Raw genomic sequence first — 12,709 nt, 5'->3', positions numbered from 1 at the left:
GTGTGTGTGTGTGTGTGTGTGTGTATATATATATATATATATATATATACACACAAAGTTAGTGCTGACTGCTGCAGGAAAAAAGAAAGTATGGAATAAAGGTAGAATGTTCAAAGAAGAGTGGAGAGTATTTAAAAATTTTATACAGGACATTGAGGAAATTGTTCACTGAGAGGGTAATGCTTCGATTGAAGACATGAAAAAAGTTAGAAGGCCAGACGTGTGAATATGAGTAACTTTCAGGATTGAATTTGCCTACAGAGAGAATATCATAGAAAAAGGTCCTGCAGTGGGAGCTTGCTTAGTAACCTTCAGGAACATCAAGGAGGCAGCTGCAGGTCAGTGAGTGAAGGGGAGGGTTGCAGTTGGAGCTAGGTAGTTAATGAGGAGATGGGGCAAATCATGTAGGGCTTTCTAGATCATAAGAGGACTTCACTGTAAGTAATATGAAATGCTATCAGAGGGTTTTGAGCAAAGGAGTAACATCATCTGGTTTATGCTATAATAACATTTATGTGACTGTTACATTAAGAGTAGCCTGAAGGCAGCCAGGCACGGACGCTCACACCTGTAATTTACCTGGCACTTTGCAAGGCTGAGGTGGGTGGATCATGAGGTCAGGAGTTCAAGACTAACCTGGCCAAGATGGTGAAACCGTGTCTCTATTAAAAATACAAAAAATTAGCCGGGCGTGGTGGTGGGCGCCTGTAATCCCAGCTACTCAGGACGCTGAGGCAGAGAATTGCTTGAACCCAGGAAGTGGGGGTTGCAGTGAGCCGAAATCATGCCACTGCACTCCAGCCTGGGCAACAGAGTGAGACTCTGTCTAAAAAAACAAAAGAAAAGGAAAAGAAAAGAGTAGCCTGAAGGCTAGAGATGGTGTCTAGGGTAGTAACGGTGGAGCTGATAAGTAACAGATTTTAGATTCATTATTAGACTTTGTAACCTACAGAAAAGTTTCTAGAGTATTACACAGAACTCCCTGGATGCCTTTCAACCAGATTCATCAGTTCGTTGACATTCTGCTCCATTTACTTTCTTCATCCATCCTTCTCTATGTTTCATTATATTATGTTTTCTGAACTACTGGAAAGTATGTTAGGGACACCATGCCCTACAATTGCTAAATATTTTAGAGTCTTTTCTAAGAACAAGGACATTCTCTGAATATGTTTTAAAAATAGAATCAACATGTTTGCCAATGGACTGAAGGTGAGCCATGAGAAAAAAGAATTGTCAAGTATGACGTCAAGACTTTAGGCTTGAGCAACTGAAAAGGATAGAAGTTACCATTAAATGATGTGAGGAAGCCAGACAACGGGGCAAGTTTGGATGAAAAGGTCACAGATTTAGTTTTGAACCAGCTTTATTTGGGATGCCTCTTCAACTTCCTGGGAAGGCAATTGGATATACAAGTCTGGAGTTCAGAAAAAATATCTGGGCGAGATACTGAAATTTGGGAGTTCGTTACATATACATGATATTTAACATCATGGAATTGAATAAAATCCCCCAGGAATTAGTGTAGCTGGGAAATAGAAAAGCACCAAAGATGTAGCTCTTGGTCCCCCAAAGTCTAGAAGTTGAGGAGATAAGAGGGATGCCGCAAAGGAGACCAAGAAGCAGCCAGAAGAGAGAAAGTGAGGAAAGAGGTAGGTTCAGAAGCCACGTGAGAAAACTGTCTTGAGAAGGAAAGAGGAAATAACTAAATGCTTCTAATACGTCAGGATAGGGACAGAGAATAGGAACACTAGGTTTAGCAAAGACGTCACTGGTAACCTAGCTAAGGTGGCATGCCGGGGGTGAAAGCTGGCCTGTGGTGAGTTCGGAAGCAAATGGAAGGAGAGAAATTGCCAACAGTGAGTGTAGACAACTTTTTCAAGAAATTTTTCTTAAAACTAAGGATAGAAATGAAGTAATACATGGAGTTTAGGTAGTGAACAAGAAAGTTTGTTGTTGTTAATATGGGAGGAATAGCATGTTTATATGCTGATGGGAATCATCTAGCACGGAGAAAAGAAAGTCATGATGCTGGGAATAGAGAACAACATTGTTGACAGGAAGGGATAGAGTGAATATATAAGTGGAGGAGGTGGCCTTAGCTAGGAGCTTAAAGAGTTCATTCCTAGCAACAGAAGACAAATTGGAACATATGCAGGCACTGACAACATGTATGCATATGCTAGTGGCAGCTTCTGGAAATTCTCTTTGATTGCTTAAAATAATAAATAGGAAACAAGGTTAATAGCTGAAACTTTAGATATGGGGGAAGATTTAGGGGAAGTCTGGAAAGACAGGAAAAAGTGTGAGATTTGTTTAGGAAAGTGGGAGAGTATATTGATCAGAGAAACAGAGCATTTAGGGGCATTTGATTTAGTGATCATAAAGGCAAAGACCAGCTAGCATAATGTAGTGTTCCCCCAGCCATCTTCAGCAGTGTGGGTGCAGGCACGGAGTAGGCAGAGCTGAATTTAACAAGGGATGTGTGTTAGCCAAGTGAGTATGACAAGGCAAGAGGGACAGAGCTTGAGGATAAATTCAAGAGGTGAGTAGGATGGTTACATGTGGAATTTAAACCATTTTAAAAGGGATGAACATAAAGTGGGAGATAGACAATGAAAAAAATGGCAAAATCAACTGTCACTGAGCGGCCACATATGGTTAATGTGGGTTATGCAGTACATACACCTAAGGGGACCTCTAGCAGGTGGGTACCATCCATAACTGGAATTTATGATTCATGTATGCTTTATAATTTTCTGAAAGATGGCACTCAAACATCTTGTTTACCAAAAAAGTGATCTTTTACAATAGTTTCCAAAAGATGGAGTTCAAATATCTGCTGGGCACGGTGCCTCATGGCCGTAATCCTAACACCGTGGGAGGCCAAGGTGGGAAGACTGCTTGAGCCCAGGAGTTCAAGACCAGCCTGGGCAGCGATGAAACCTCGCCTCTGCAAAAAACAAAAACAAAATCAGCCAGGCATGGTGGCAAGCACCTGAAGTCCCAGCTACTCAGAGGCTGAGGTGGGAGGATTGCTTGAGCACAGGCGGTTGAGGCTGCAGTAAGCTGAGATTGTACCACTGCAGTCCAGCCTGGGTAACAGAGTGAGACTCTGCCTCACACACACACACAAAAAACAAAACAAAACAAAAACAAAAACAAAAAAACTTGAAGAATTCAAACAAAGGCATCCTAAGGGTCATCAGGCCATCAGTGACCCTGACAATGGATGTGAGGCCCTATTAAGTTGAGGGGTTATTGGAATTGGAATGCAACAGAGAGAGTACTGGGAACAAAAGAGTCAGTGATCAGAGAGTAGAGTGTTTCCAGTTGAGATTATCATCACAAATAATTGTTACTGTTAATCATGACAAGGTCAAGACTATGATCATGGGAGTGGGTGGCTAAGTAGAGGAGAGACAAATGGTCTAAGAAGACCAACTCCTGAAGGAAGCATGGGGAGGAAGGGACAAGAACATTTCACTGGGGAATTAATATTTTAAAATTTATTCAGCAATGCTAAAATGTTTCATCTTTTAAAAAGTACTAAAATCTTAACTTTTAAAATTCTAAAACAATATTAATATTAGAGTTATAAGAGATTTAAAAGATTGAACTTATTACAGTAGAATTTCTATACATTTTTCCCCTTCCTTCCTTCCTTCCTTCCTTCCTTCCTTCCTTCCTTCATTCCTTCCTTCCTTCCTTCCTTCCTTCCTTCCTTCCTTCCTTCCTTTCGACACAGTCTTGCTATGTCACCCAGGCTAGAGTACAGAGCACAATCTCGACTCACTGCAACCTCCATTTCAGGAATTTAAGCAATTCCCCTGCCTCAGCCTCCTGAGTAGCTGAGATTACGGCCGTGTGCTACCATACCCAGCTAATTTTGGTTTTTTTTTTTTTTTGGTGTGGTTTCAGTAGAGACAGGGTTTTACCATATTGGCCCACCTGGTCTCGAACTCCTAAACTCAAATGATCCACCCACCTCAGCCTACCAAAGTGCTGGGATGACAGACATGAGCCACCGCGGCTGGCCTAGAATTTCTGTAAATGTTAATTTAGTAAACGTTTGCATTCACCAGTTCCACCCAAGTCTGTGTTTGTACTGGATACTGTTTGGCAAACAACCTTCATTCACACCTCTTTCTGTGCTCTCTCCTGTATCTCTGGAGCTAGAAGTCCAGGCACTACATTTCTCAGGCTCCCTTTCCTGAAGGGTTTGGGTGAAATTTGCATTCTGCCAGTGCTCTCACATGAGATTTGGAAGGCAAAGTGGACACTGAGAAATTCTCCCTCTAGCGGCAATGGCAGCAGTTTTACAGAGGCTGGCTGAACACCCAGCTCCCTCACCAGATCTAGCCTCTGAGCAGGGGTGGCTGTGATGCTGTTGGCGGTTTGCTGCAGTATCTTGACCTCTGGGTGGCAGCAGCAACTTGCCGAACTCTGGATTGCCCTTGCAATGGTGTTACCTGAAAGCTGAAGGCAGCCTGATGATGATCACTTCTCTAGCCTTTCCAACACTCCTTAAGTTGCTTTGATTTTTCTTTAATGAATCTGGACTGACACAATATTTCATGCCAAGATTGGTTCCAGAGCTTCAAAGATGAGAATCTTGTTGTTTGACCTGGTTGCATTTGCTTACAGTGATGACCTAATTGCCTAATTCTAGTGCAAAATAGAATTATGAGGAGACATGGCATGTGGTGGCAAACAGCTCCTTAAATTAACACCTACGGTTGTCAGAAGAGAAGGACCTATTGAAATCAAGAATTGAGGAGACTAAGTTGACCACTGCTCTAGAGTCTGAAAGTAGGAAAGAGAATGAGGAGGACCATGGGGTATGTCATCTACTTACGACTACACCAGAGACCATAGAAAGAAAATAGCAAGCTGGGAAACTTTACACTTTTGGATCAAGGCCTGGTCAAGAACTAGAGGACTTCTAGGACCCTTGTAGCCACATTGTTGATATAGCCAAAAATCAGACCTAAAGTCTGCTTCTGCATATTGCAAAATTACAGTCTAAGATAAATTCAAAGACTTGCCAAGTCTCTTACGTGACAGTTAAAGTTCTTATGGTAAAGAGTGGGCTATGAGAACTGGAACAGGGGCATTTGGAAGATTTGGGTGAATCTGAGGACTTTGAATGCAAATCCTCCTGAGGCTTACTTGTCAGGAAAATAAGTCCCTCCGTCTTCGTTTGTCCTTTCTCCCTTGTCAACAGACTATTGATTCCACTTGAGGCCATTACCTAACAAGTGACTCCTAGATTTCTGAAAACCAAGCCAGACCCCTACTGACTACATCAAGACCCTGACTGATAAAATGCCCCTTAACCTTTAAAAAGTAAGAGAGCTACTTTGATTGAAGTTTCACTGCACTGTGTGTATGAGTTGGTTTTGAAGAGATTTAAGACTAAGGGAGGGAGGTGGAAGAAGAGAGCCATTTGCTGAGTTGCACATGTGTTCATTTGAATAAAGATGCACTTCTGGTAGACCCTGGGGCCACTGCTTTTGACAAATCCACAACATATTTTAATTATGGCCATTTTTTAATAGTATCAACACAGTTACATAAAGTAGGAATGACAGAAATAGAAATGATTATTCAGGTCAGGCACAGTGGCTCAGTCTGTAATCCCAGCACTTTGGGAGGCCAAGGAGGGCAGATCACCTGAGGTCAAGAGTTCGAGACCAGCCTGGCTAACATGGTGAAACCCTGTTTCTACTAAAAGATACAAAAAATTAGCGAGGTGTGGTGGCACATGCCTGTAATCCCAGCTACTCAGGAGGCTGAGGCAGGAGAATCGCTTGAACCCGGGAGGCAGAGGTTGCAGTGAGCTGAGATTGCACCGTTGCACTCCAGTTTGGGCAACAAGAGTGAAACTCCATTTCAAAAAAAAAAAAAAAAAAGGAAAGAAAGAAATGATTATTCTCTGATTTCATATGGGCACAATGTCTTGTATTTCACAAATGTATAGAACACCATGATGCAGGCATTGGGATAAAGCTGGGCTGAAGGCAATCTGCAATTGTTGCTATCTTTGGTACCTCTTGCTAATGCAGAGAGGGGACCTTGGGGACCCATCTTCTGTAATATATAAGAAGAAGATTTTTGTAAAGTGAAATAGAATGAAAAGACGGATGAGGAGGACAGGCCCTGGGCCTGGTGGAGGAGGAAGTCAGGTTGCTGTCCTGGCAATTGTCTCTCAGCCTATGATGGCCCTCGTATTATATTTTGTTGCTCTCAGGATCTGGTGTCCTAGCTTTATTAGGCAATTGTGAAGTGAAATGGAGAGTGATTGTTTTCCTTTATTTGCCAACTTCAGAAACATCTAGACTAATAGTAATAATAACTAGAACCATAATAATGATGCTAATTATATCTTTCATTTATTGACCACATACCAGGCACTGAAGCACTAAGTGCTTTTCAGGCATTAGCTCACTTAGTCCCCACAACAGCTCTACGAATGAGATACTATTAGAATCCTGAATTGCAGGTTTATAAACCTGAATTCATGAGAGGTTAAATTCCTACCTAAAAATCACATAGGCAGTCAATGGTAAAGCTGGGACTCAAATCCAGGCCTTTCTTGCTTTAAAACCCAAGACTTTAACCGTTACACTCTTCTAAATCCCTTTTGACACGTCTTAGTCTGTTCGGGCTGCTATAACGTAATACTATAGTACAGGTGGCTTATCAACAACAGACACTTATTACTCACAGTTCTGGAGGCTTTAAGTCCAGGATTAGTCACCTTCAAATTCAGTGTCTGGTGAGAGCCCACTTCCTGGTTGATAGATGGCTGTCTTCTTGATGTATTCTCACATGGTGGAAGGGGCAAGGACCTCTCCAGGTTCCTTTTATTAGGACACTAATTCTATGCATGAGGGTTCTACCCCTATGACCTAATCGCCTCCCAAAGGCCACACTTCCTAATACCATTGCACTGGGGATAGGTTTCAACACATGAATTTGGGGATGGGGGGTACATACATATTCAGTCTGTAGCACAACATGGCCTTATGCCCTGTAAGTTTTATCTATTAAGTATCTCTCAAATCTGTCTACATTTCCCCACCACCATCACTCTAATAATAAATACCATGGTCTTTTCTAAAGGATTACTGCACCACCTTCCTAACTAGTCCATGGTTATTGATTCTGGCTCCACTTCTAATCTGTTTTTCACATTTTAGCCAAAGAGAAAATTTTAAAACATAAATCTAATCATGTTGCACCGAGAACAGTTTAATGACTTCATGTAAAGGACCATCCCTTTGGGGCAGTTTTTAAGACTGGCATAGTCTGCCCTTGGCTCTGTTTCCAGCTGCACTGGGCCCACCATTCCCTAAACCTCCTGGCCCCTCCCTTGCTTTTTCTTCTGCAGCCTCATTAAGCTTCCTCAGTTCTTGCAATGCACCATGTGCTTTTCTTCCATAGAGCCTCTGCATATGCTGTTCCCTCTGTCTGGAGCGCTCTCCCAATTCCCCACCTGCCCACGTTCACCTAGTTCCTGCACCTCACTGTTTAGATCTCACTCCCTTAGCAAAGCCTTTCTAATTCCAGAAATAAATTAATTCCCCTCCTTTTATTTTTTATTTTTATTTTACTTTTTTTGACCGAGTCTTGCTCTGTCGTCCAGGGTGAAGTGCAGTGGCACAATCTCGGCTCACTGCAACCTTCACTTCCCAGGTTCAAGCAATTCTCCTGCCTCAGCCTCCCGAGTAGCTGGGATTATAGGTGCCTGCAACCATGCTGGCCAATTTTTTTTTTTTTTTTGACAGAGTCTCACTCTGTCGCCAGGCTAGAGTGCAGTGGAGCAATCTTGGCTTACTGCAACCTCCGCCTCCCAGCTCCAAGTGTTTCTCCTGCCTCAGCCTCCTGAGTAGCTGGGACTACAGGCATGCGCCACCATGCCCAACTAATTTTTTGTATTTTTAGTAGAGACAGGGTTTCACCATGCTGGCCAGGATGGTCTCTTGACCTTGTGATCCGCCTGCCTTGGCCTCCCAAAGTGCTAGGATTACATGTATGAGCCACCATGCCTGGTAGTTTTTGTATTTTTAGTAGAGATGGGGTTTCACCATGTTGGCCAGGCTGGTCTCAAACTGCTATTCTCAAGTGATCTGTCTTCCTTGGCCTCCCAAAGTGCTGGGATTACAGGTGTGAGCCATTGTGCCTGACCAATTTCCATCCTTGAAAGCTCTCACAGCAACATTTGCCTTTGTTTGGAGAATGGGGTTTTACAAGTATTTGTGTGGTTCTCTGATGAATGTCTGGCTTTCCCCCATCATACTGTAAGCTCCGTGAAGGCAAGAACCAGGTCAGAGTTTGCTTACCACGGTAGCCCCAGCGCTTAGGACAATATTTGTTATGTGGTAAGCGTTCAAGCAATAGTTGTTGAATAAATGGAGCTACAACAGCCTTCCCTGGGGTGTGGGAAACTAACAAGCCCTTTGCAAAAGTCTAAAATGTGCTTAGTCCTTTTACAGAGGATAAAGTTTAGCTGAGAACGGGCGTTCAGCTGCATAGGGAACCAATGCCAGCACGACAGCTCTATGCTTCTGTCTGTCTCAGCCTGTGAAAACAGAGATTAGGCCTTATAGAGGAGTTTTAGTGGGTGGAAGCAATGTTTCAGGCTTGTGTTTTAAGTGGCTCACTTCTCAAGTAAGTAAACCCAAAGAAAGTAGTTGCTTAACATGTAGAATAGCAAGTTGGTGGCCTGGCGCAGTGGCTCACACCTGTAATCCCAGCACTTTGGGAGGCCGAGCCGGATGGGTTACCTGAGGTTGGAAGTTCGAGACCAGCCTGACCAACATGAAGGAACCCCATCTCTACTAAAAATACAAAATTAGCCAAGTGTGGTGACACATCCCTGTAATCTCAGCTACTCGGGAGGCTGAGGCAGGATAATCGCTTGAACCCGGGAGGCAGAGGTTGCAGTGAGCCAAGATCGCACCATTGCACCCCAGCCTGGGGAACAAGAGCGAAACTCCATCGCAAAAAAAAAAAAAAAAAAAAAAAAAAAAAAGAATAGCAAAGTTGGTACAGTAACTTTCTGCCTCTCTTCAAAAGGCAGCAGGGTGGATTGGTCCTATGAAGGTGGGGATTGAGAGGACGAGCTGAGCCATTCTGATCTGTTTCTTCTGAGTGGGAAGCCTGGAATTCTGGACCCCATTTTGTGGCCACTGCACACAGAGTGCTGACCTGGAATAATTATGCTCTGGTGGTCGTCTCCACAAGGGGCTCTGGGCACGCCTCAGGATTGTTTCCCTCAGGCAGAGGCAGGGCATGCATTGAGACTGATCCCAAACACCCCTCCTCCAGGCCCAACTTCTGGATGCAGCAAGTTCTGCAATTAGAGATCCATTATTTGGTCTCTCTTTCCCTCTAAAAAAAAATAATAATAATAATATTAAGTCAACACAAAGAAGAGGAACACATCAGATTGGTGTATCAGATTTGTTCTATCAGGTTTGTGTCAGATGTTATTATTTTGACGCGATCCAGAAGGAGAATTTGAAGAAAATGGAAAGCTAGGCAGTGGGAATGTTGGCAGCAGGTAAGGGAAAGGTAGACAGCAAAGAGAAACTTCATCTACTTTATAAACTGCTCCTTCCATTCAGCAAATTTAGAGGATAAAAGACTGTTTTGTTCAGATTGGAGATTCAAGGGGGGAATTATTACTTTTAAGATTATTGCAACATAGCTTCGATTGTTGTAGCTGCAATCGTCCTATTGGGCTTGGACTTTACTGTTGTTGAAGAGAGACTGTGTTTGATTTTGCTTGGATACCATAAAATCACAACAAAATAAATTCTCCTGCATGCTACCAGGCAACACCAAGATCTCTTACACCACGAGAAGGACTGGTGGCCAAAGATGCAAATGGCTCTGCAATGTACAGGGTGCATACAGTGCATCTGAAGAACCTAAAAGTGATTTTTAGAATAATCTTAATAAACAGTCAAGAATTAAAGATGTCAAGCGCTTTCTCAAGAAGTTTAAACTTTATAAATAACATTTAAAAAAATCTATAAAGCCTGACCAGTCTTCCTCAAATTAAGTTATTTCCTACTGACTTGGCAGCCAAAACGGTTTAGGATCTTTTGGAAGTTGATGAAAAAGGAGTCGGCGGATTTTGCTCTTTGCTCTGCATCACGCCCTTCCTGGGACCATTAGGGAACCTCCCAGGCTTTCAGGATAGGTTCCGCTCAGAAAGGTCACCCGGGCAATGGAAACCCCGGGCAAAAGTTAGCTGGCAGGACAGCGCAGCTCCTCCAGGGAGCGGAGGCAGCGCGTCCCGGCTCTCAGGGACATTTCCTTCCCACCTCGACCCCCGGGAGGTGGTCCCGGTATAAAGGCTCGCTGAGAGGGTGGGTCACAGCACAGCTTTGCAGCTGCGGAGAAACGCCCAAGGCTGTGTATCTCCAGGAGGTAGGGAAGCCTGCGAGCCTCCGGGTCCCCGCCCCCAGCTTTCCACGCACCGGCGCATCCCGGAGACGGGCGCTGGGCTCGGGGCACTGAGCCGGGGAGGGGGTGTGGCGGACCAGGGCGGTGCAGGGACCCTGCCCAGAGGCCCAACCGGCCTGGCCGACCTTCCTTCCCGACAGGAGCGGTAGCTGCGAGGTGGGGAAGGCGGGGGGGAGGCCTCACCCCACAGCGTGCGGCCGGGAGGAGGAACCGGTCGCGGAGGGCGGGGAGCCGGGCTCAGCAGCCCGGCGCGGGAGTGAGTGTGGGCGAGCCAGCCAGGGTGAGAGCGGGCGCCGGGCCGCGGCCGCCGGCCGCAGCGGGCTGAGATTGTTGTCCTCTGTCACCAGGGCGGCTGGGCTCCCGCAATCCTGCACACCGGGCCCGATCCAGGCGACAGGGCGGGCGGACAGCAGCGCATCCCCGGGGTCCCGCCGAGCCTGGGCGCAGCGAGCCGGGAGGAGGCGTTCGCTTGCATCGCCTCGCTGCTGGGAAACTGAACGAGGCCGAGAGACAAGGTAAAAGGAAAGACAGAGACTGGGAGACAGGGAGAGACAGAGACAGGGAGAGGAGAGAGAGGTGCAAGACGAACACATTGTAGACAAATTGTCAGCAAGTTTGTGCCTGCACGCTGGGGCTCTGCGTGCTTGATGGGAGGGGGTGGTAGCAGTGATGTGTGTACGTGTGCGATACTCATAGATGAGACTAGGAGGTTGGGGAGCCTCTTTGCATCTCGTACGTAGATGTCCCTATTAATATCCCCCTCTCTGAGTTGTCATTTCCGCTTGTGGCACGTCCCCTGGGCTCCCATGGTGCAGAAGCAAAAGGCAGCCACCCTCTTATTGTGATGGTCGGTACTGTTGCTACTATCAGATGGGAGAGGTAGGGCGTTGAACAGATTCTAGGAGCCTCCCTTCCTCCACCCCCTGACTATTTTTGGAAGGGCTGGGGGGAGGGAAATGGCTTGAAGGCTGCGCGGAGGCCCGGGCGCGTCAGACTCCAGCGGCGCTGTCATGGTGCAGTTGTTTCCCGGCAGAGCCTGCATTGGAGGGCAAGATAACTTTCATCTCCTCTTTGAAAGATACGTTTCACATAGAGATCTTGCATTGCTGGCGGAGGAGTTCTGGGAAATGGTGGTGCACAGGCGGCCAGGTGCATCGCAACGGGCAGGCATCCGTGCAAAACGAAGCAGCCATCAGCCGCACAGGAAGGAAAGCCCCTTGGGAAGGGAGGCTGGGTGTGCTGACTGGGATCCCAGGCTTTGGATGCTGGAAGTTCTGCCCCCTTCTGTAAATAGAGTCAGGTCCAGCCCAGAGGAAAATATCAGCAATGAAGCCTTAGCATCCCAGAATGTTCACTTCTGAGCTTTTCTTTTTGGGGTGGAAAACTTGTATCTGAAATGTTCCTGTGAATGTTAAGAAAGTTAAAAATTAATTATTTTTCTCTTCTTTAATGCCCATCCATTTGTCGTCTTGATCTGAGAATGACTTTCCCAAAGACACATTCATATACAGAAGCCAGACCTATGCAAGAGAAAGTATAATAATTTTCAATGAGGCAAAGGTCATTAATATGACCTACATCTTCATAAAATGCAGATTTAATCACAAGTCATGACGATTGTTCTTTGAGAGGCTTTTTATTCCCCATGGTGAAAAAAGATTTGTAATATGGATAAAAAGTACCTGACATCACCAGAACAGTGTGACAAAATACATATCTATTTTTTCTTGTCTGTTCATCACTTTGTGGCAGATTTAGAACAAAATGTGAGAGATCTATACTCACTTAGTATGTTTCATGCTGAAGATTAAGAAACAGCTTCAGACTGACCCAGATAATAATATTTGCTAGGCTTTGAAAATATTTGCCTAGCTCTTATTTTATAGACTCATTTTCATCTTTGTGAACTAATGATTTTCACAAACTGGTTTTCTTCTGTCCTCATTGACCTCATTTAAGAACTCTTTTTTTACTTGATTCCTTCCTGCCAGGGAGTGGGGATTGGAGAAAGCTAGTTTGCCATTTAAAAATGTTCAAGAATTGTTTGGTGCTGCACTGGGCCTACTTTCTGATAACTATGCTGCGCACACAGCATCTTGGAAATGAAAGGAGGCGTGACTGTCACAGGATGTAGGAAGCCCATAACTGGGCAAGGTTGGTGGCATTTTCACAACTCCAGCTCTAGCTACTGCAGCCACACCCTGTGGTCTGAATGTGACAGGCATGC

The 12,709-nt window shown here is 45.0% G+C and overlaps 1 protein-coding gene across 1 annotated transcript in view; it reads left to right on the top strand.

The window, feature by feature from the left end:
• The first annotated feature begins 10,744 nt into the window (after window positions 1-10,744).
• SYNE1 (spectrin repeat containing nuclear envelope protein 1) overlaps window positions 10,745-12,709 on the top strand; it is a 529,762-nt gene continuing 527,797 nt past the window's right edge. Inside the window, exon 1 of the mRNA XM_028847246.2 lies at window positions 10,745-10,997. The gene's annotated coding sequence lies outside the window, so the exon portion shown is untranslated. The remainder of the gene's footprint in view (window positions 10,998-12,709) is intronic.

The sequence above is a fragment of the Macaca mulatta genome, chromosome 4 (genome assembly GCF_049350105.2).
Source record: "Macaca mulatta isolate MMU2019108-1 chromosome 4, T2T-MMU8v2.0, whole genome shotgun sequence".
NCBI lineage: Eukaryota > Metazoa > Chordata > Mammalia > Primates > Cercopithecidae > Macaca > Macaca mulatta.
Note: the sequence above shows the minus strand (reverse complement) of the source record. Positions and strands in the feature narration are given on the sequence as shown.